Raw genomic sequence first — 25,228 nt, forward strand, 5'->3', positions numbered from 1 at the left:
ATCAATCAATACCCCCAAGTCCTTCTCCTCCGGGCTGCTTTCAATCCATTCCTTGCCCAGCCTATAGTTGTGCTTGGGATTGCCCCAACCCACGTGCAGGACCTTGCACTTGGCCTTGTTGAACTTCATGCGGTTCGCACAGGCCCACCTCTCCAGCCTGTCAGGGTCCCTCTGGATGGCAGTCAATATCTTCTATTGATGTAGTTAAAAACAGACAGTGGTGGTTAAATTATTTCCTGAAAATGAAGACATAAAGGGTAATCCTTGCATTTTAAATTCATCTTTTTTCAGGCTTCTATTTCACATAGCCCATCTTCTCAATTCTGATCTCACCACACGGACATTTTTTGCACGGAAGTTTACAATTCTCAGAAGACTGCCCAAAGCACCAATCTGTAGAATTTGAGGGTAAAAGCAGACTAAGATGATAGAATAAAAGGGAATCAGAACTTGTAGTTTTCTCCTTTTTATGCAGTTCCATACTGGAGAAAACAATTAATAGCTCACTGGGCAAAAGACAAAGAATATAAATCGTTGACCTTGTGATTAGGACCTAATGTGGGATTCCAGAGTTAATTTTTTCTTCAATCATTTTTGGTACATTTTGCATCTAACAACTGCTGTATCAAGTGCTCCGGCTGACCTCTGAGGTAATCATCCAAATCCTAGTGTGAATCAAATTTCCATATTCAAAATAGAACACTTTTCACAGGAGAGCTGAACAAACCCATAACAAATGAATAACATTTTCTTTTATAACATATTAACTGTTCCTGTAAATATGGGAGAAGCAGCAGATATCATATATCTTAACTTTCATAAGACTTTGACATTTCAGTATGGGTAAGTAAGCTAGGAAATATTATCTAGATTAAATAACCATATATTGGGTACAAAATGTGTAAGTATAGAGTGAAGGAACAAGTCAGGAGGAACCTTGATTTTCCTCCTACACTCTAAAAAAATTCTTATTTAAACTATGCTTTTACTGATGGCTCTGTCTGTTGCGTATATCTCTTAGTCATACTCTACAAGTTCTTCAGAAAGCCTGACAGTAGCATTGAAGGAACAGATGAGAACAGCCCAATATGTGTAAGGTTCAGGAAAAACAGGGCTTTTGCCAGTGTAGAACCTGGGAACGAAATAGCAGTTAAATAAAGGTAATGTAAAATTTCAATGTTGGCATTATGAGTTTAGTTTTAATTTGTTTGAATAAGTCTAAACAGTATATACATTAATTACAGTGTGCTATAAACTCCAAGAATGATCTGCCCTCTCATAACTACCAAAGACATTTATATAACTGAACAAGAATGTAACTCTTTTTCTAACTTTAGACTACACTCAATGCTATAGGATTTTAGGCTTTCTGGTCGTGCAATATGGTAATATGGCAATATGGCAATATGGCAATATGGCTAACATCTGTGTCATATTTAGCCTGTCTGTCCACATGTACAGGTTGGGGTTTTATGATAGATTTTGTTATTGTTGGATATTTTTATTTATGTTAGACAAAGTTTATGAAATACCTGTTGTACTTAGAGAAGCAAAGAAATATCTTGAAGAAATGCAGTTTTTAATTGTGGACAGATCTTGCAAATTGTCTTCCATATTTTTTATTATTTGAAAGCTTCTGTCATGCCAGAGGATGACAACATGAGCCCCAGTCTTTACTTCAAAACCATAGAAAGTCTTTGATTGTGCTGATCCCCAAACACAGAAGTCAGTGAAGAAGAAACTGAGACAAAGAACTTGTCTAAAAATTCTGGTCCATGCAGTGATCGAACAGCAGGTTTCAGGGATCTGTTTTCTCCCATACTGTTGAAGAAATGCTCTGCCGCACTCCAGGCCAGCTAGAGTCTTTCAAAGCATTGTGTATAGTAAACAACATTTAATATAATTGAGAGTTTGTTATTTAAGAACTACTCTGAAAAAACATTGACAGGACTAAAACAACAATAAGTGCTATGGAGTTGGTTTTAATGTTTTGTCCTAGTGCAAATCCAGGTTAAATCATGGCTGGAATATTACCTTTAATTATATAGATATGTACTGTTAACTCTAGCTTAATAATTCGTATGCTTTTAAGAAACTAAAAGCTTGCTTCTGGGTGGTAGTTGCCTACAGCCAAAATATCCAAGGCAGGTGTCTTCTATTTCATCTGGACTGCTGAGTACTCAAAAGAAAATTGTATCCTGTTCTGGGCAGGAGCAGTCCTAGTTATTCATGACTCTCTTCTAATAACCAGAAGATCTTTGAGTTAGACTTGCATCTTTTAGGCTGTGAATCTTGCAAGTGTTCAATACATCTTGATTTATGAATGTTCTGAGCTCTAGAAATGCAAGTGAGTAGTTGCTTACTGGATATAAATAGAATGGATCCGCGGTGTTCGAGAAGATAATAATTCCCATCACATTCAGCCCCCAGTTCTGTTGCAGACTGTAGGCAGTCAGGATTGATGAAGCAATATACACCTCTCTGTATCTCTCTGGAGCTGGATTTGGCTGCTCTAATGGAAGGGAAGAGGAAGAGTCTTTTAGCCTGCAGAACACTTTCAATATGAACTTTGAGGAATTCATTATAAATCATATTGTCCTTATTAGCTTTCAGTTTTTTTCTAGCAGTATTTGAGCTTTCACCTCTCCCTGTTTATCCTCCCTACAGTGTCATAATAGTGCATGCTACTGTGTATGTTATCAGCAAAATGGGTTAAGGGAGGCAAAATATGTAAACTGAGGAGGCTAGTGCATAATTATAATGATTGATTGGATTGTCAGCTCTTCATCCAGCAAATGAAATGTCTGAATCTGAAACTGAATTTTGATGGAACTGGACTATTGGCTTGTTAACAGTCCTTCAGATGTCATTTGACAAAACCAGTAGAAACTGACGGAGCCATCGCTTTGGAGTTAGCTCAGATTTATTCTTTCTTAAGAGGTCTGGGTGTTGTTATTGGCTCAACAATAGACCATCCAAGAAAGTCTATGGCCTTAATGTCCTTGATTTGGAAGTCTGGGATCAAGAGTAGCTCACTGGCTTAACCATAAATGATGTCTAGAAATCCTAATGAGGTAAAGGAAGAGATGGCTTTGGTGTTTTTCTTCTCATGTCCTTGTCACTTTTAGATCCTTTTTAGGAAAAAAAGGAAAAAACCTGTAATATTTCCACACAAGTTTATAGCCATCAAACTTTATGTGCGTTTATATTGAATGCAGAATAATGAAAGATACACAATCTAAATTTAAATAACTTTTGTTCTCATTACTACACTGCAATAGATAAAAAGTCAGTAACAATAACAAACAAAAAATATTTTGTCCAATGCCCATTGAAAAGCCATACAGACATGCTAACTGTAAACAATTGTATGTTTAGTTATTTTTTTCATTTAAAGAGACAATGTTGCCAATCCCATTTTGCACTTGTACACATTTCCTAGTTATTAAAAAAGAATATATATATGCAAATTATATTCTTCCCAGTTGGCAGGATACAATGCATAATGAATTATCAACTTAACATTCAATTAATACCATCATTTACAACCCACTGGAAATAGACAAAGCTAACAAGTTATTATGTGTTGAAGTAAAAATGAACTGCCTGAGGTGTAACTGAAAATGAAACAATGTGTTAAAAAATACTAACTAGCATTCTGTAAATAAGCATTGTGTAGAAAACAATTGCTTTGAAATGGAAAGTAGTCAACTAGTCCAAACATTATAGGATTTGGTGAACACTACTATTCCAGAATGTACTGCAAGTTGGTGTCCAAGACCAGATCCTTCTTCTGGTATAGCACTATGCTATCTTTACTGAAGACACTTCAAAAGCAGGTCAGTCTCTAAGTGGAAGGATCTTGTTATTGGCTCAATGATAGACCATCCAAGAATGTTTATGACTTTAATGCCTTTGATTTTTGGAGTCTGGGATCAAGCTCAGCCCACTGACTTAACCATAAATGATGTCTAGAAATCCTAATAAGGCAAAGAAAGAGATGACCTTGGTGTTTTTCTTCTCGTGTCCTTGCCATTAGTAGAGGTTTTTTACAATTTATTAGAATGTTACCAGAATTAGCCATTATTATAAATCAATACCTCAAATAATCTTACTAATTTCATAGTGGTATTATAGACTTTACAGGTTTGTAAGGATATATTGGAAACTTATTGATCAACTTCTTGTTACGATTACATCATTGTGTTTATAATTCACATGCCTTTTTTAAAATTGCACTTACAAACAACTTTTGTGTTAATAATACTGTAGACTCCAGGCAAATGTAATCCATGAATTAATATGCTTGGAAGAAAGAGAAAAGGAGTGCATCAACAGCCAAGAAAGTACAAGTAATTGTTCAAAAGAACAAGCAAACTTAAGGTGCTGGCTCAGCTTCAATCTTGATTGCACAAGATAGAACATATTGAGCAGGGTCCAGCCTTGGTTTAGCTATATAACTATGTAAGAGCTGAGCTATGTAACTATTTAAGTCAAGTCAGGAACATAAATAGTTTCAATTAGGGCTCCTATAAATCATTACAAAGAAGGATAAAGAGAAAACATAGATCCATTGCTTAATGAGAAAGGTGAACTAATGATTCATGATATAGGGAAGACTGAAGCAATTGTGATTGTTAGCTAACATGGTTGGGCATGAAAGAACAACAAAGTAGTACAAACACAGGTCCAAAAAGGAAACTAACAAATTGAAGAATGATTACTTAATATAAATATTCTAAGTCAGTATGGCTAGTTTAAATTCACCTTAAAGATCTGGAAGAATTACCTGAAATAATTTAAACTATCAGTGATTTCCAAAAATACAGGGAAGATGTACAAGGTCATACAATATAGGACAATTTTAAGGAAAAACAGGCAGGCGTACCAAGAAAGTGTACATTAGAGGGTTATTTTCAGTATGAGGAAAGATACTGGAACTTATTCTTATATAATGAATTTATAAGAATTACATAAGAAAAATACAAAATGGGTGTGTAGAGAATAAATTATATCATACCAATCTAATTTCTCTAGCTCACAGAGTTGCTAGCCTTGTGGATGAGAAGGAAACATTAAATGTGATATGTCTTGACACAGCTTTTGAGACAAACTATTCTCTTGTTCTCAAGAGCAAACTAAGAAGCCATGATCCAGATGATAGAAATAAATTAAAAACTTTATAAAGATTTTTTTGATTACATCTTCTTTAGATTATCATCATCTCTATGAATTTCTGTATAATGTAGGACATAAAGCTACACCAGTGATTCCAATATGATGCCTACTTTGTTACTGTAATTTATTTTAACTAAATATTGGTATTCTTCAGATATAGTAATGCCACCAGCAGATTGATTTCATACATTTAACCAATGCTTTACTTCTGTTCACTAATGCACTTCCATCAAGACTACCTCTAACCTTATACAGACCTCTGAGCAACTTCAAGTGCATCCTATTTATCTGATGAAGTATAAGACAATGTTACATCGTACATTGGTCTAAAGCTCAGGACACAGAACAAGTAGTCTCAAGCTAGGTTCAAAATACCATCCCAACCAGTTCTCCTGAAATAAGAGCATGACCCTTAAAAGTGTTTCTCAGCTGTCTAGTGTGAAATGTACTGTAAGTTTGCTTTGTTTATCCTTCATCCCTGCAATGTTCTTTAAGTAAGTAGCCTGGGCCAGGAGGAACTCCCTGTAGGAGGAGGAGCAATCTAAGAGACTGACTGAGAAAAAATTTGAGATCCTTCAGGGTGAGGCAGACTAATCTACAGCCACGTTACAACAGCAGAGTTTGAGACACTGGTAAGAACTGGGCAGAGTTCATTGCAAATGAAAAAGTTGCTAACTTGACTGAAAAACATGTTGGATGCCAGAACTCACCAGAAAGAGAAAGGGGGGTTGGGGGGGTGGGGGTGGGGGGAAGAGAGGGCACTTGTGATAATTTTTGATTGATCCTTGTCTAGTCATTTTGAATTTTCAACCAAGAGATACCTAGGAAAAAGAATGAGAATACATGACACATTTCATCCACTGACATCCCATATTCTCCCAACTGTTTTAGGTCAGGCAATTTCCTGACCTGTTATCATTTGTGTATTTAGCAACCATCATTGGATCTCTCTTCCATGTTCTTATCAAGTCACTCTCTAAATCCTTATTTTAAAATATTAATTAAAAATGTTATTTAAAATTATTCTAGTTTATATTCTAATAAAATCTAGTTTTTATGAGCTCAAAGGCTTTTTAGTTTTCTTTTTGGTTGCATAAATTTCACCATCACAAATTATCCTGACATTTTCATTTTCCTGCAAAGGAAATATGGGCAGAGAGAGTTAAGTATCAAGTAAGATAAGTAAACACTCATAATGGTGACAACTGGAAATTCATAGCTATTACAGATGAAGATGGGGTCATCTAAACTATCTAAATCATCTTTTCACTACCAGGAAAGATTGTTCTTGGTATTATATTTTCTATTATTATGTGTGAGTTTATTCTAGAGAACATAATATTTCATTTTTCTACCACATCCTCTCACTTTTTCTTTGTTGTAATGGACTTTGTAACAGGTTGTTGATTCCCATTCCAAAACCATATAATTTTAATCATTGCTACATTTCTTGTTTACTTCTCTTAATCCCTGAGAACTCTAAATCTATAAAAAAATAATCTGGAGTACATCAGAGAGAGCACTTTTCTATTTACTTTCCCATAGGCTAAGACTGGAGAAAAAGAGTAAGAGAAAAAAGAATTTAAACATCCCAATTTTTTTACACTGTGGTTTATTTTCATTTACTTTGTTTTCTGCACACAAGGAAATAAAAGATATGTGAAATAGGATAACTAAAAGAATATGGTTATGTGGTGGGAAAATGAACACAATCTTCTGAATTTTCTTAATTTTTGTGACAAATTATTACTGCACAGTAACATCTGTTGCTTGGCTGTAAATATAATAAAGATAATCTTGCTCAATATTGGTAAAAAGAAAATTATATCAAAATGAATTAAAATCAGGTACATGCCTCCTGAAGGACATTTTGAAAGTTGACTGTTTTGTTGAACTTTTTTCTTTCTTAGTGTTTTTGGGGGTTTTTTTGTTTTGTTTTCTGTCTTTTTTTTTTTTTTTCTTTTTCCCTTGGATGAGCTCAGAGACTAACAGTAACTCTATCTTGGACGGAATGACACGCAGTTCAGCCCTGTCATCCACTACTGTGAACATAACACTGCTAGAGGAAACTTGGGATTCAGATCATATGTGGATGTATAGAGAATCAATAATGGTGTTTCTCCTGCCTGATGGAGTTTGGGATTAAGAAGACAATGGAAGCTCAGTCATGATGAAACAGATGTGGTTCTAGCAGGCTTGAGGAAACCATCCGTAATAAACTGAAATAGGTAGCAAAATTTTTCTGTTAAAAAAAGGTGGGGCCATAGGGGGGCTCTGGGACCATAAGTTGGATGACAGTAAAATGCTGCTGCAATGGTAGCATAGTATATACACTAGAATGCATATAAATGAAGGCCATTTTCATAACATAGAAATACGAATTAGTATCATAAGCCTCTTATTTTAGCCACTGCTCTAGGATAGAGTCCAGGAAAAGCAGTAAGAATAACAGACTTTTTGGAAAAATGACTTATAGGGAGTGAAGCATTGTTTATTCTTCTGAAACAAAGTCTGGCTGGGGTACAGTCACAGAAAAGGTAGCTACAAAGAGGAAGAAACAAACCTGTTTTCATGTCCACTGGTAACAGAAGAAAAAAAAATAACTTCTTACAATAAAACTGGTAGTTTCCATTATTTGAGGCTTTTAAGAACTTTTAAGAACAGGTTAGACAACTGTCTGTCAAGAATCATGTAACCATGGTCAATCCTACTGGAAAAATAAAGGATGGAATAGCTGATCTTTTGAAGTATTCTGTTCCTTCCAGACATATTTTAACGTGTTTAACATCTTTGTCAACGACATCGACAGTGGGACTGAGTGCACCCTCAGCAAGTCTGCTGACAACACCAAGCTGTGTGGTGCTGTTGACACACTGGAGGGAAGAGATGCCATCCAGAAGAATCTTGACAGGCTTCAGAGGTGGGCCCATGGAAACAGCATGAAGTTCAACAAGGCCAAGTGCAAGGTCCTCCATGTGGGTCGGGGCAATCCCAAGCACGACTATTGGCTGGGTGAGGAATGGATTGAAAGCAGCCCCGAGGAGGAGGACTTGGGGGTATTGATTGATGAGAAGCTCAACATGAGCCAGCAATGTGCACTTGCAGCCCAGAAAGCCAACCATGTCCTGGGCTGCATCAAAAGAGGCGTGACCAGCAGGTCGAGGGAGGTGATCCTGCCCCTCCACTCTGCTCTTGTGAGACCCCACCTGGAGTACTGCGTCCAGCTCTGGGGGCCCCAGTACAGGAGAGACATGGAGCTGCTGGAGCAAGTCCAGAGGAGGGCCACAAAGCTGATCAGAGGGCTGGAGAACCTCTTCTTTGAGGACAGGCTGAGAGAGTTGGGGTTGTTCAGCCTGGAGAAGAGAAGGCTTCAGGGAGACCTCATTGCAGCCTTCCAGTACCTTAAGGGGGCCTACAAGAAATCTGGAGAGAGACTGTTTACAAGGCCATGTAGTGATAGGACAAGGGGTAATCGCCTTAAGCTGAAAAAGTGTAGACTTAGATTAGAAATCTTTAGGAAGAAATTCTTTACTGTGAGGGTGGTGAGGCACTGGAACAGGTTGCCCAGAGAGGTTGTGGATGTTCCCTCCCTGGAACTGTTTAAGACCAGGTTGGATGAGGCTTTGGGCAACCTGGTCTAGTGGAGGGTGTCTATGGCAGAGGCTTGGAACTAGATGATCTTCCAACCCAAACCATTCTATGATTCTATGATTGTATGATATTTGTCCATGATTTCTAAGGATATATCTGCCTCTTAAATCACAACATTTATTTGCTTTTGGTTCCAACATTGTTTATTTAGGCTTTCTATTTTACACCTTCCAGCAGAAGAGGTATTTTCATCTGCTGTAGTAACTGAGCTGATAAAAACAAAATGGTCTTTCAATATATTCCTGAAAACCAAATAAAGGAATGACAATATATTTGTACATGCACTGTACTCTAAAATCTTAACGAATTCTCTTGGCTTAGGATGTAAGTTTCACAGCTAGGATTTTTTTCATCTGAGAAAGGTCCAACAAAACTGTCTTCCCTAATTCTTCACTTATTTATTATCACATATGTGACCCAAATAACATAATTTTTTCCCTCTCACATTTTCTTATAGAGATAAATGTTTTCCTGAAAGTGGAGAATACATTTCACTAACTGGAGACAGATTCTTCAATATAAATCACAGTATGTGTTCTTGAAGAGACAGCCCTATGAAAATGTAGTCTTACTACTCTTTATCTAAAAGGGAGACATTTCTTTACTTTTGAGGCACGTTCCATTTAATATAGATGAGTTAGGAACAATATTTCTATGCAGTTCACTACCGACTTTTGTAGCCAGAGCTCTGCATTTTATGAACATATCATAAATTCCCTTTGCCCTATTTTATCAGTAATTCTAGTCCCATTTTTTATGCTAATTCGATATGACATACAACACTTTCACTGAAATTATATTCATACACCATCGAAAAGACCAGGTGGTCTTCTAATTGTCTCTTTATTCCTCTAAAGGAAGGATCTTTTCTGAAAAGTTATGCACATACCCAGACAATGTGAAAAAATCTAATGCAACAGGATGCTTTATTGGTACATTTTAGGTAGCCAGTCTATGATTCTATTTGTTTTAAAAATATTTACATTTAAAAATTTGATCTTTTGACCACAGTCCTTTATATTTTCTTTATACTCTCAATGGAATTCCATTCTGTCTTAATATTATCAATACTTGGGAATGAGGAGTTTGTTGAGACCATCTGTTTAATCTTTTGCTAAAATTATTCTAATTTCATTGGCAGTTTCTCTGAACGACAGTGCCTAATATGAGTGTGTAGTGGACTCAACAACAAAAAATTATCCAAATTTGATTTTTAATCTGATTTGAACACCTTATTCTTTGGGTTAGTATCCTAAATCGCACAAAGGCTAAGTAAGATATCATGTATTGCTAAAAATTAACTTAACATAACCTCAATCTTGTTCATGAAAAATTGTTGACAGACAAGTCAAAGTATTTCTTAAAGGTAATATGTAAGTAGAACTGTTCAGGTTCTTTTCAGTCATCCTTCATGACATGTAGTGAACACTTGCACACACACACACACAAAAAAACCCCTATGTCATCTTCTCAAGAAAGATGTTTTGCTGCACTGTTTACCTTTCATTTTTGAAAGGCTGGGTAGCAAATTCTTTATGACCAATGTCCTACTCCTTTTTTACAGCAATGTGGACGACTCCTTATTGTAATGCCAAGTGTATTTTTAAATTTGAAGTGAAATACTAGCTGAAACTAATGTAGATGTTTCAGAATTCCTCAGCAATGAAACAGATGAGCGGGATTTATGGCTTCCCTTTCAGGATAACTAACTCTGGATTGAAGGAAAAAAGGGTCAGACCAACACAAGAAGAGAACAGCAGATCTGATCCACAGATGAAAGAAACAAGTTTGAATGAAAGGAACAGTGTCATTACAGACATGACAACACATATTATTCAGCTGCTTTGCTGCTGTGAGAGGTATTAGCATAGTCAGCATGGTTAAACCACAACATCCATAAACTGATATAGGGTACAGCATATGGATGAAACAATTCTCTTAGTCCTTCTTCTCTATCCATTTTTCATTACATTACTTAATTATAAATTTAACTTTTTTTTTTTTTAAATATCTTTACAAAGCAGACACCATGATGTAAGTATTTTCCTAGTGTCATGCAGATGCATACCTAATACAAGATTTTCTCTGCAGAGACAATTTCTTCTCAAATCCTGGAATTTTTGCCTCTGCAGCCTCCTTATTATGAATGACTAATGAGTATCATCACTCATAATAATACAAACTTTATGTAAAATGATGGCTATAATTTTCATCAGAATTACAAAAGCAAAACAGAGTTTTTGTATTCTAGAAATTGCAAAGAAACACGTATTATTTTTATTGTTTAAAAAAGAGAAAAAGAAAGAAAAGGGAATACAAAGTAAGTCTGAGAAGGGTGAGAGGGTGGGAGCAAGAAAGGAAAGAAGGAAGGAGGGAAAAGACTACTCAGCTTTCCTTCATCTGAATGGATAACTTTTTATTTCCCATCACATTCTACAATTTTTATAGTATTAGTATCTAAAATAAGAGGAAAACAGATTTCATTATTCCATATAACAAATACGAGAATGACATGTAACAATATATTCATTATACAAAACCCAAGAATTCATCACATTGTTTAAAAAAGAATTAACCATTTCCTTAAACTGTCATTATAATTAACAAGGCACTTTGAAAACTTAATGTAATATGTGATATTCTAAATACTATTGCAACAGCAATGAATTATACATGCAACTGTATTTCAGGTGGCTGCTTCCTACTGCCATGACTTCTAATCCAGGTACGAGCATTTGCATTACGTAAGAACTACTTGTACTGTTAAGCTCTTGTGTTTTATATAAGAGGAAGATATTACTAGAGTGGTAAAAGCATAGTACTGACCACTGAGAAAACATACCATATGCCACGATCTTCATCTTAGGGAAATTAGGCTCAGTAGATGCCTCTTTCTTGAGATAACACATAAGAATATACAAAACTTTTGAACCAGGAAAAGACCATCTGGACTAGCTTTACTGCTTTTTATGTATATATCTTATTTAGTGCTAATTGCATTATTTATTGTAAAACTTTTACTTAGTATATATACTCTGCCTTCTTGTCCATAAAGAGATCTCAATCTTTACACATATATACATTGTATAAGGTCATGTTGTGGCAGGAGCACCACCCCTCCTCCCTGCTGGTCTAACAGCACAGCACAGGGGGACACAGTGCATAGTTTGGCGAAAAGTGTGTGTACTGCTGGACATGTACATGGAGAACCCCCAGATACCTGAGCCTGCCAGAGACCACCTCAGCCAATATGTCCACGTAGGAGACCCCTCAACCAATGGGAGCTGTATGTGACCATGACCAGTAGATGACCACAGTTCAGATCAAACCCAGGGTATAAATGGGGCCTCCACCAAAGACTCCCTTTGAGGGCTTCTCTTTGGAGCAGCAGGTCTGTGACCAGAAGCCCTCCCTTTGGATCAGGATGCTCTCCAAAGCAACTTCCTGGGATTGGGTGTCCTCACCTTATAGGTGAGTGTTATGCGCATTTCATGTCATCATCCTAAGCTTAGATTCAGTCACACACTCTGTAGTATTAGTTCACAACTGACATCCTGAACCTGTAAATAAGTTGTGTCTGTCAAATTGTTTGTAATAAAAAATCCCTGTTCAGTTTGACCATTCTACCTTTTTCCTGACCTCATTAAACTTTTGGTTTAGAACATATTTTGTAGGTCTTACGTTTCCATGACACATGTGAAGATGTTTGTCCTCGTTTCAGCTGAGACAGAGTTAATTTTCTTTCTAGTAGCTGGTATAGTGCTGTGTTTTGGATTTAGTATGAGAATTATGCTGATAACACACAACTTGGTTTTAGTGTGATCTTTAGTTACTAGCTGGGATTAAACCACAACAATGTTTAATGATGTATTTTAATCTACAGGCTATTCACAAACTATCTGTTAGAGAAAAATATATGAGATAGCTTCTAAAAATACGTGTCTGGAGAAAGGCCACATCAGAAAAGAGCATTTTTTGTTCATGAGAACATCACATTAGCCAGATTCCATTGCAGTCTCCAATTTGTAGAGACCTGAAACAGATCATTAAGCTTGTGACTCTCAGAAGGCCTGTCAGAGAAGACAATTCAATAGTATATCTCTGCAAATAGGTAACAAATATGATTTTGACTACTATTAACAACATGAGACTTAGGTAGAAGAGGTAAAGAGGCAGCCAAGTAAATTATTGATGCCTTGAAGCTACAAGTACAGAGCGCAACTGCTGCCTCATGGCAGAGCTGGTTCAGGTGGGACAGTAGGGAACGGAACTGCAGCTTCTTGGAATCAATGCAATGCAGTTTCTTGAATTTATATTCCAATGAGAGCTGTGAAGAATTTATTTTTAAAGTAAAACTTAAAAATGTGTAACGAGAAGGATAATTCTCAAAATAAATAAGACCAGTCTATACAACATTAATTAAAAACAGTTGTAAACTGTACAGGAGAGTAATTCCACTCTGTTTGGACAGAAGAGGGAATGCATTTTCACAAAGTTGAAAGTACACCAAGTGCTGGAAAGGCACCAACCCCTCTGCACCTTCATGAACCTGAAGCAGTGATGAATTAGTGCTGGCCCTAGATCAGCTACCCACCTCATAACTGACATCAATCCTCCAGCCTTTCCTGATATGAAACAGATTGCAAAGGAACGACGACTTGCACCGAAGCAATGATTGCTGACAAATTCCCAGGCTTCTTACTTGTTAAATATCTGTACTAGAACAGGTGTTGTCCTTCAGGTGGCATGAGAACAAATGGTACTATTGCAGTGATGTGAGCGGGGTCTGACGAGAGCATTTCAATTATTTGAATGTTATTTGGAAAAAAACAACCAACCAAACAAACAAACAAAAAAAACTTAAACCCAAGCAAAAGACTCCCAACTTTTACCAGTTTTAACTTTTATATGATTTTATTACATTAAACTTATTAAAAACATTTTGCAGTTGTTATTTTGTCCCTGGTAAAATGTTCCAATGATTTCGGTTAAAACTTTCCTCATTATTTCTAGCCTTAACTAGTTCAGCTTCCTTTTCCAACCTTTTTTCAACGGATTAAGCTGTGTCTAAGACAGAAATGGAAGAATGGATTTGGCAAAATTTACCCATCCCTGGTAATCTGGCAGATTTCCTGGATGCAGCCACACTGGAGGTGAAGACAGCTTGGAAACTGTCTTATGCATTGCCATAGGAGAAACCACAAGAGTCACCTCTGCTGCAAATCCTCAGCATAAAATGAGAACCCTCCTTTATAGTTTCATAAAGGATGCTTCCAGCTAGAACAGGACGGAGGCCACATGCCAGACTGCCCTGTACACCAATGAGAGAGCGTGCGCTCTGCGGGCAGCACGGGAAGCTGGCAACTACACAGTTTAAAGGAGCAAACGCGTCTTCTTTACACTCATCTTAGCCTTTCTCCACCATTTTAAGTTCTTCAAGCTCACATGGGCTAGAGTTTATCCCTTTGTACCCTACGTAAAAAACTAGGTTTATATACAGACTCAAGCTCAATCTGACTGAATATACTTTCTTATTGATTGAAAACTACTGGTTGTCCAAGATAGGGTGCAAAATTTGTTGTTTATTTGAGCCAAATACATTTTGACCTGTTCTTCCAATGTCCTTTGAATGCATTCCTTTGTAGCATAGTTTCGGTCCTACACCACATTTCTCCCTAGATATTTTTTTAGGAGAAAAAAATCTACTTTGAAAAACAAAATTCCTCACTTCAAAAAACTTTAGTTTGCTATCTAGTAAAACATAATGATTGGCAGAGTAATGATGGTACAATCCTATTGTAATTTACAAAGTAACTGTGCTTGCTAGTCCATTGTATAGCTTTGCTACTTTTGTATGTTTTTTAAACTGTCAGTGAGAGTAATTGGTAGACAGAATGTTATCGAATGATAAGCTCTACATATTCTTGAAAATCCTATTAGAACCATGATAGATGACAGAGTGCTTGAATTCTGTGTCTGCCTATTAGTCTATACTATTGACCCTTTCCTAGTTAGTTCTTTTCATACTTCAGGGAGAAAATCAATATTTATCATGTTCCACATGAAATCTAATGTAAATGAGACCTTGGAAATGATAGCTCTTTGTGCCTTATATATTTCTTAATACATGAAAACTGCAGCTAGAGAAAAATAGTTTCCAGAGATTTAAAATTACTTGAATAAGTAACTTCAAGATAGTATGCTCTAGTCTGTGAGTTTATTACCATTTGAGCTATGGGAGGCTTAGTTAGTTAGCTTTGCAGATGCTCACACAGATGTTTTCTTTGATTTACAGATAAGTCGATTCATGCACATCAAATTCCAGTTGAGCTTAAAGGCTGTTTGAAACCCAGTTCTCCAAGGGATAATGAGAACAAGTTGTTGTTTTCAGATTTAGTTTCATGAGTTTCTGGAAAGGACTATGTGGTAGAACAATCCAGTTCTTCAGGATAGAACTATTGCAGCGTATGCTACCTTGGTTTCTCTAAAGAATTTGATGATGTATTTTATCTGTGTGTGTTTAGAATTTATTCCATTCTCAGTGCTTCCATTAGCCACTAAGTGGCTAGACAGGAAGAAAAATCTGTCTTGATCAATTATTGGTTTCAATTTTTGTTCATGTTTGTTTGTTTTTCAGTCTTTGACAGAATGGAAATTAACAGCTAGAGTAAGTTATCAGGATGGTGAACAGTGTGCTCTTCTCTACTGATTTGTCTTGCTTTGGGTTAAGCTGATAACTACCATACCTATGGTTAGTAACGAATTCTTTCCTAGGTCAACACGGCAGTTGTTTTCTTTTGACTTGTTCGATGGTCTTTTTCCTATAGCCTACAAAGTGATTCACTTCCATTTCCTATTTGGTCACTAAATCTCTTTTACTACAGTGACTTTGTGAGTCAATTGTAACTTTGATGTCTTTGATACCTTCTTTTCAGAAATCTGGTACTGGCACTGCACACTGTCTATAATTGAATCCTACCTCAGGTGTTTCTTAATAAAAGTCAATGGATTTAGTCATCTGCATTTTTTTAAAAATAGGAGTTACATTTTTTAAGCTTCCAAATAGTCATTATTTTTTTTTAACTGTAATAAATTGCCTACCTAGTATTGTATTTTTTAATCCCATATTCTTATTTTAAGCTTGGTTCATTATGCATGAAGTGAAATGATTCCCCTTTATTTTGGCATTTAAAAGATAATATTGTATGCAATTTTATGAATACCCATTAATTTATCTGGGTTAAAACAAATAACGTAGTTAAGAAAAAAATGAGACAAGGGAAAAATTTTTGGATTACAGCAGAGATTATACCTATTCTGAAATACAATAACTGCAAATACCCCAAAGTCAGAGGCAGGTAGCTCAAGAAGACCACAAAATGAGATGGGAAATAGGACCATTTTAGGAATATCAGTTGCCATGAATTTGAAAATTCCCTGTTCCACAAAGAGTATAGAAGACATCAGTCATTGCTAGGTGATAGACAGAAAGATTCTTTTTTAAAAGCCCAAATCATACTCTGCAGAAGCAAAGACTCAAAAAAAAAAAAAAAATCAATTCCAGATAAATTTAGAAACTCCTCAAAAGTATATTTAACAAAAGGACTACTAATAGGTAAATCTCTTATCTAATCATTAAAGCTTTCTGTACAAAGGATTTTAGATGTGTCTTTGGCAAATCTGCTAGAGGGATTCTATATACAACCTGGACAGTGTATTTCATACATTGTCCTTCCTTGTTCTTCAGTTCCAAATGTTTTGGATGATAGTATCTGTATCCAGATTTCTGACAATGTTAAGAGCATGTACACACAATTAGATTGTGGTCTGTTATGACAGTCAATCAGTTGTGGTAATCAATTTGTCAAGGACAATACTTTTTAATGCCTACTGCTCAGCATGACCTAACCATCCATCTACATAGCTCGTCTGCTGGGTTTCCACTATTTACAACAATTCAACAGTCAAGTCAATGAATTGTTTGTTCTATTTAGTGCATTGCTTTATAAAATAAGCAAATAGTGTGAATTATTGTGAATAAGGAAACACCTGAGGCTTTTAAAATTATTATTTTCTCGTGTAACAAACCTAAATTATGTTTGGACAAGAGTTATGCAATATTTTATGCAAGGAATTCTTGGGATCTACCACAGTGGTCATCACCATTCAGGAGTATTAAAAAAAAATCATAATCTTTTCCTTTTTCCAAGGTAATGCATCATTTAGAGCAATTTCTGGTTTGCTGTAAAACACATTAGATTTGTGTTTGTGACAGACCAAAATGGATTCCATCAGTTTACTGATAGGACAAATAAATCCTCTTGATGCTTCTCTATATTTTGTTTTGTAATTTCCAACACAGAGAACTTGCCCTTTATTTATTTATTTTTAAATTCTCTTCTTACTGTCACTTTTCTAGTGCCCTGAATTGACTTAAAATGTGAACAATGGCATGCAGTTTTTACACATTTGTAAATTAAGATAAAAATAGCCAATACAATACTTCCTTAAAAGAAGCCTTATTAAAAAAAGTCAGCTATCAGAACAGTTACATCTGTTGGTTCTTAATATGCATTATTTATTGATATTTGAATTAGATTGATTAGGTTGAAAGGGTGTTGTCCTTATGGTCTTATTTTGACATTAAATGGAATAAGAGATTTGACTTCTGCATCAATTTTTGCTATGAATTTTCCCTATCATTCAGTTAATTCCACTTCTTTACACAATGTATTTTACTTCGTTTTGCATCAGCATTTAAGAAAATTTACAATTACATTCTCACTGCCACACATTCTATCAGGATGACATCACATACTATTAGAAGTGTCAAATTAAATGCAAAAAAATTCTTCACATCTGCAAATTTGTTGTCATAAGTACAGTACTTAATTTTCATCTAATGTGCTACAAAAAAGATCACAATGACTTTCTATTTCTTTATTTTGATAATAACATTTTTTAAAGTTCATTTAGTCTTTCCATGAGCTATTAAATCATTATGCTAAGCAATTCATTTAAGCAGTCCCTAGCTGTTCAATATTAATTCTGCGAATCTATGGTCAAAGTCTTCCTATAGCTTTTTACTGCATTTTGATAATATGTATGTGTGTTCTGAGTTTGTGTGAACAAGCAAAACAAAAGGGCAAGTTGGACCCCTCTGGACGCAGGGAGAAGAATGCGCTGTTTCTCAGGCAGCTATTGGGCTGCTTCAGGAGGAGAGCGTGCAGGGGCTGCAGAGGGGCAGAGAGTGGGCAGCCACAGCACAGATGTGCTAGCAATATACACATCCTAACTTCCACAAGAAACTATGCAAAGCTCATCAGAGCTCAGAAGGTCATTGAATTGAATGGAAGCAATGATTCACCAAGAAGAACAGAGCAGGCACGAGAACATTTGTTTATAAATAATTTTTATTTCCAACCATGACCCTTTGATTTTTTCTATTTTTAAATTTAACATTTTTAATTCACAATCTAAAAAATCTTACCTTTAGTTTTTTGAGAGTTTGCTATGAAGGCCAAGACAGATCCATTGTATATATTTCACTGACCAAGATACTGTCCCAAGCTGTTTTACTCTTTTTGACTCAAGACACTATGACCTAAAGATTATTTTTAATTGCAGTATAATCTTCATTTTCTTCTAAAAGAATTTCTTGAAAGAAAATTAAATTTGATTGGGACAGCAGTAGAGTTTTTAGATCTGGCATGTGTGACTACTGAGAAAATAAGCATAGCGGTAGCTAAAGATTAGCCTCCTCAAGGCTGATTGTACTGTTCATGGTAAATGAAGCTTCATCTTTTTGATTCATATCTGTCACAGATTTCAATTGTTAATTCAGATATCATACAGTGTATCCGTGATAGACATGAACAATAGTGTTGCAGTCATCACAGCAACTTGACAACTCATCGTCCTGAAAAACAAGAAAAGGAAAGAAAATCTTTGATTTTTCAGGATTAAAAAGAGAGCGGGGTTAATTTCCCCTGAAAAGAATCGAGTTGCAGGAAGCGTCAAGTAATATGCTTGATTCCTATTGTTTTTTCTTATTAGTGGATTGTAATTCTTGCAAGGGATTCAAAAACTTGAGTAGTTGTAGTATTGTTGATACAGCCTGTTTCTTCAAATTTTTTCTCCATAACATTTAGATGATTGTGGAAAAAAATTAATTAACACAGATTCCTAAATTATTTATCTTTAAAGAGTGAACGCTTTCACAAGGTCAACAAGTAGACCTGCATCTCCTTATTTTTTATTGTATCTACTACACCATCTTGATATTTTTCTTGACTTCCTAAACAATTTTTAGATTTCAACTTCATTTGATACATTGTCTCCATTGACTGTGGGTATTAAAATGTTCCATTCAAAGTAGAAATCAATACACAGACTTGCTACTTAGAGTAAAGGGATTTCTGTTCTGTCTCTGTGCCCAGTTTTCTTTGTAATCAATGTACAATGAGGGAATCTGCATTGCTAGAGCCTCTCATGGACTCAGTCTGGCATACATGAACAGTTTCACCTATATCAATTATGGTATCTCCTACGGTCCTTCTGAAGCCTTGGGATTTTTTTCAAGCTCTTCTGGTCCCACGGAATTTGTTTAACAATACAGACTACCAAAGTCAGTGAACTGTAAAGGTTTTGAAGTAAGCATTGTCTATTAAATTCTTGTTTTCCTTATTTTCACTTTGTAGGAGTAGAAAGTAATGTGCTTTTCACTATAAAGGGACACAGACTGGCTGTAGTATCCTGATAATCTGTGGCTTTCCTGAGACTGAAAATTCTGAAACTGCTAGTTTCTTGGGGTTTTACAGATAAAACGACATTTGCATTAACAACATAAATTGCCAAGTTTGACATAGTGTCTGTAACTTGGTCAGGGAGCAATTGACTATCTTCTGTTTAGCTACCCAGTGACAAATTTTGCTATTAAAATGTCTCCCAGTGTAATCTACTCTCTCTCTTCTTTCCTACAGTTTTCTTCACTTTCTGAATGTATATTTAACTCAGCATAAATTGTAATTTTCTGGTCCTGACTTTCATCTTTTCCTTAGAAGATGGTTTCATCCATTTCCTTATCTCTTGGAACTGTAGCTGCCACTAGCTACTCTCCTCTGTGCCCTCTTTCAGTTCTAAATGTCTTCAGGAGGTTACAATAGAAACAGTAGAAACAATATAATATTTCAGTTGGAAGGCAACTACAATGATCACCTAGTCCAACTGCCTGACCACTTCAGGGCTGGCCAAAAGTTAAAGCATGTTATTGAAGGGCATGGTCCAAATGCCTCTTAAACACTGTCAGGCTTGGGGCATCGACCACCTCTCTAGGAAGCCCGTTCCAGTATTTAACCACCCACTCATTAAGGAAATGCCTCATAATGTCAAGTCTAAATGTCTCCTGACACACCTTTAAACCAGTCCCACATGTTAGCTAGCAACAAGAAAATTTCATCTCTAGTATTAATATTAATACTAATGGCCTTTTTAAAAATCTGCATGACAGTCTAATTAATAACAGTATATAAAAACAAGATCATTTTATAGTAGTTGTACTGAAAAATAGTTCCTAGTATCTCCACAGCCACTTCTCATAAGTATGAAGGCTCTCAGTCTACTTTTGCTTCATGTTCAATATATTGGAATAAGGTTTTCTCTTTCAGTGATGCAGGCAAATTTGTTACGGTATTGTACAGGAAATAGTTATCATCCTTCACCATCCTCATTTTTGCCCTTGCTGTTATAAGAAGAATAAGGGGAGAAATCAACTTTGGGATCACCCTTAGGGAAGCGAACTTACCATTCCTCTTAAAGAATGAGGAGTTTCTTTCTTCAATGTTCATAGGAGATACCTCCCTGTTTTAAACGACTGACTGTTTAACTTACGTCATCATCTGTGCAGCTGCTCATATATCCTCTGATTCTTGCTATACCTATTAAGTTCTTCTTCAAGTTGTTCAGATTTCTTTCATTATTTGTTTTACTTATGGTTAAATGAAGAGAGAATACGAGCTTGCAGGACAGTGAAGTTATTTTCATCTAAGATTGTCTGCAATACGCCAGTGATGGTATGGTTCTGCCTCAGTCTAGTTGGGATTATGGAACTAGGCTATTAAAAGAGTTGGACTGTTGACTGTTTGCTGCTGGACTGATTTAGATGGATTACTTACAGGTTTTATTTCATGTTTTCTGGACTATTTCCCATGAACACTCTTCAAAGCATCTTTGAATTTCCATTGCTGAAGAATATATACTTATGTATCTCCTGGAGGTTCTGTCTCATTTCCTATAATACTGTGTGACACTTTAAATATAGAAAGTTCATATTGTATCTCTCAGTCAGCAATTCAGCTGTGCATTTTGAACAGTAAATCTCAATAAGTCCTCCCAAGAAACAGAACTCAGGCTACTCAGTAAAGTTTAAACTTGAATTTCATAGATGAGACAGATAGAGAAATTTATAGAAAGTACATTCAGGTCAGTGATTAGACATAGCCAAAACTGGGGTCATGTATAATTCATCATGATGATATAAATCAGCACAATGATTCATACGCACATTTCCCAGGTTTTCAACATCTGTTGCTTAATATTTCATGATCATTAGTCAGCATGGCTCATCAGTTGGTTTTCCAGCATTTACAGTAGCTGATTGATCAAATCAATAACTTTGTTTACTCCATTCAATTTGGCACATTGCTTTGATCACTATGACAAAGCAAACATATGCTTTGGTTTAGTATTCAGTTTAGCACTATGGAATAATTCTTGGTTTGAGCAAGATATTTAGCAAGTTAACTAGATTCCCTTAAATGGCCTTGAATTCACTTACAATTGTATCATCTAGAACTTCATGGCCTAAAATGGGCTTCTGCTGACTGTGGAAGTTCTCTCTCAAAATATAATTTAATTAGATATGGCTTTCCAGCTGGATAAAGTATGTTGCCTTTTGGCTTTATGGCATGCATCTGGAAACCCTGAAAGCTCTTGTCTATGTACTTTTAAGGACTTATAAGTTTTCTTCTTGGGTGACATTTGTATCAACTTCAAGTGAAGCTGATGTGCAGATGTCTCCAAGGTTTCTTGTACAACAGTAATAAATGGGATAGGCTTTGAACTGTGTGAAACAACCACCATAATGGCAGGGCAAATGATGAGATTAACGCAATATTTCAGATCTTGATGCTTCTGTGTAGGTGCATTGACACAGACAAATGCTCTGAAATGAAAATTAAACATGTCATTCCAGATTGAAACTTTTCTTGATATTTAAATTCTGATTCTTGAATATAGAATCATAGAATCGTTTAGGTTGGAAAAGACCCTTAAGATCATCGAGTCCAACCATAAGCCTAACACTGTCAAGTCCACCAAAGCTCTAATGATACTTTCCGTATAATATAGATCAGAGTGAATCCCAAAAAAACATATTATCAGGCTTTTGAGGTTTCCAACCACTCTTCATCCTTTAAAGCCTTTACTGAATTTAGCTGACTTCTCTCTAATCTCTGGTATTTTTTATCTTTATTTCTGCCATAGTATGATTGTTCTGATCTTCATCCATAGCAACATTCATCATAATAGCTACTATTTTCTTCAAAGGTATATGTAGATATTAGATTTCTCTAAGGACCTGTTTTAGGCTGGTTCTGTCTTTCACACTGCACAACTTACTGTGTTTCCAACATCAGTGTTTACATTCTTCAAATTTAACAAAGCTAACAAAATATACCTAAGGTTGCATTTACTGTAATGGGGAATTCCCACTCAAATCTATTCCTTTATAAAATATAAATGTTCTTTGATAGTAATGAGGGTGGCTAAAAATGTCATCCTCAAATCTAAATATGAAAAGAGCGCTGACTTGTAAAGGTTATGAGCTAGTTCTATTAGGGAGCATGTAGAGTTACTTATCGTTTATTCAAAGGCTGAGCTCATATTTATGATGTGCAAAAGCAAAAGAAAATCAAATAAAAATATCAAGAAAGCAGCACATGTTTCATATCTGAAAAATTCAGTAGTGAATTTTAAACCTTTTATTATTTTAATTTTTTTTCTCATTTGTGACTCCCCATTTCTCAGTAAATGAACAGATACTCATTATTCTTCCTAGGTTCTTTGTATTATTTGGACCCTAAAATGAATTGATTTAATCTCAAAAAAGAAGTAATGAAGTATTGTTATTTACACTTAGAAAGAGCTAGAATCTGTTTTGTATTTTATAGAGGTAAATTCCTTGTGACAATGTGAGTTCAATCAATCAGTCACAGAAAATTAAGCACTTGGATTGTTGTCATACAGTGATTTTTTAATGGAAGTTACTAGGAAACTAGGGGGTTTTTTTGGTAGAATATGAAAAATAGTGTATAGCAATTTTAATCTTGTAGTTATATTTTAGTTTTGCCCTTTTAAAAAAAAAACCCAATAAAATTATTTTAAATATTTTAATCTTTAAAATTGCTCAAAATAAATATTGACTCTGGTAAAAATACTAACTTCTAATAGCAATCTGTTTTTATCTGAAAAACAAAGAACTTAAATATAGTACTGTAATATCATAACTGAAAAATGAAAAAGAAAGTTTCAATAAAGTTTAAAAGAGGAAATATTTCTTTTGGCTGAAAAATATATTTTGTGAGTGAATATTCAAAAATATTTCATATACTAGAAATTTTGTTGTTATATGTACTAGTATAAACTGCACTTTTTCATAGTTTGGGAAGCATCCTACAGCAATGGCTTGATCTCTCTTATCACATTTTACTATGATACTTAAGATTTATTTAATAGCTTTTATTTCCAAGATTCTCTGTAGGTGTTGGTCAATTAAATCCAGGGTTTTACTGACCTACTTTTGGTCATCTTTGTGGTCCTGTGTGCAGTTATACTGGTTTAACTGAACTGCTTGTGACATGGGGACCCACTTATGCTAATAATACTTAAATTTTGAAGAAATTTGAAAGTAAAATATGGTTTAATTACCCACAGACCCTTTGTTCAGTTTGTCTCCCAATAGAAAGGAATAGTACTGCCACTTTCTGCCCCTCATCAAAGTCCATAAGCAAGTAAATAAAATCAAGATTATTTCACAAAATTTAATCCACTTTGCAGTGAACCTTAATTTTCTTATATCTTCTAATCATTTTTAAAACATGCTCAGATGTGCCATTTTAGCTGCTACCATAAAAGCCCAAAGACTATCACTGTCTCATTATACCTGGTACCTGCTTGGTCTTTCCCCCAAATTAATACTGTACCAAATTATGGCAAAAATTTATTATGTGATTGCTCTGAAAAGATTGAAGTCAGAATGGGTTAGATACAATATTATGCCTTCACTGCCACATTATTACTGAAATGTTTGAGATGCCTCAGAATCGTAATAGAGATGGCAGAGTGAAAAAGGCAGTTGCAACAAGCCGAGAGGGAGTGCAAGAGGCAGAAGTTGAGCCCTTTGCAGCCAACTGAAAACCAAGGCCAGCTAGAACAGCTGAAATTGTAAATGTCAGTCCCAGATGTACCATGAACTGATGCACCAAAAAGGATAAACTGTATGCTTACCTTGGAGTCATGTTTAGAAAAAAAATGATTTTTTTTACCCTCATTCAGGCATTTATATTTTTACAGTTTTAATTCTGAACTTGGACTTCTGAGCTAGTTATTGGCTTCCAGAGCAGAGAACAAATAAAAATGGACATGTACTCAGCAGGTTGTAATATATGACTATGGAGAAAATGTTTCTGTGAGTAATGAATTCTCTCTTCTCCAAGTCTGACAGGAAAATCTGCTTTGTAAACCTTTGTTCCTCAGCCTGTGAATAGCTGAGACAGTACATATCTGTCAAAGTATCTGAAACTAATTGCACATAACTCTAAATCTTTGTTTTCTCCATAGCACGTTTAAATTTGTACTTTTTTAAAAAACAAAACTCTCTAACCTTTCCCCCAACCTGTATGCTTTACTGTAAACCAGAAAGGACATCTTAGAAACTGTCAGTTCTAGCTCTGTCAAATATATACAAATATACAATCTGATAATATTCACACAGCTCTTGTGAACACAACAGTATAATAGCTCTAACTTGAAGTTTCATTTTTCTGGATAAGAAATCAATTTGGTAAGGAGAGAGCTATAGATGCCATTGGATGTTTTCTTTGTCCCACAATAATTAGTGTCAATGCTTTATTAGTGTCCCTCAATAAAAATGATGTCTATGCTTTATAAAAACACTTTACAAATCGGAAAGGCTTCACAAATGGTGTGCAAGAATTATTTGAAGTCTAGAAAATCTACCTTACAGAAAAAGCTAAAAGGAGTCCAAACCACTCAGCTCAAATAGATATTATTAACTGGTAGTTTGATCACAATCTGTAATTACCTGCTTAGGAAGAATTCT

The sequence above is a fragment of the Grus americana genome, chromosome 3 (assembly GCF_028858705.1).
Source record: "Grus americana isolate bGruAme1 chromosome 3, bGruAme1.mat, whole genome shotgun sequence".
NCBI classification, from domain to species: domain Eukaryota; kingdom Metazoa; phylum Chordata; class Aves; order Gruiformes; family Gruidae; genus Grus; species Grus americana.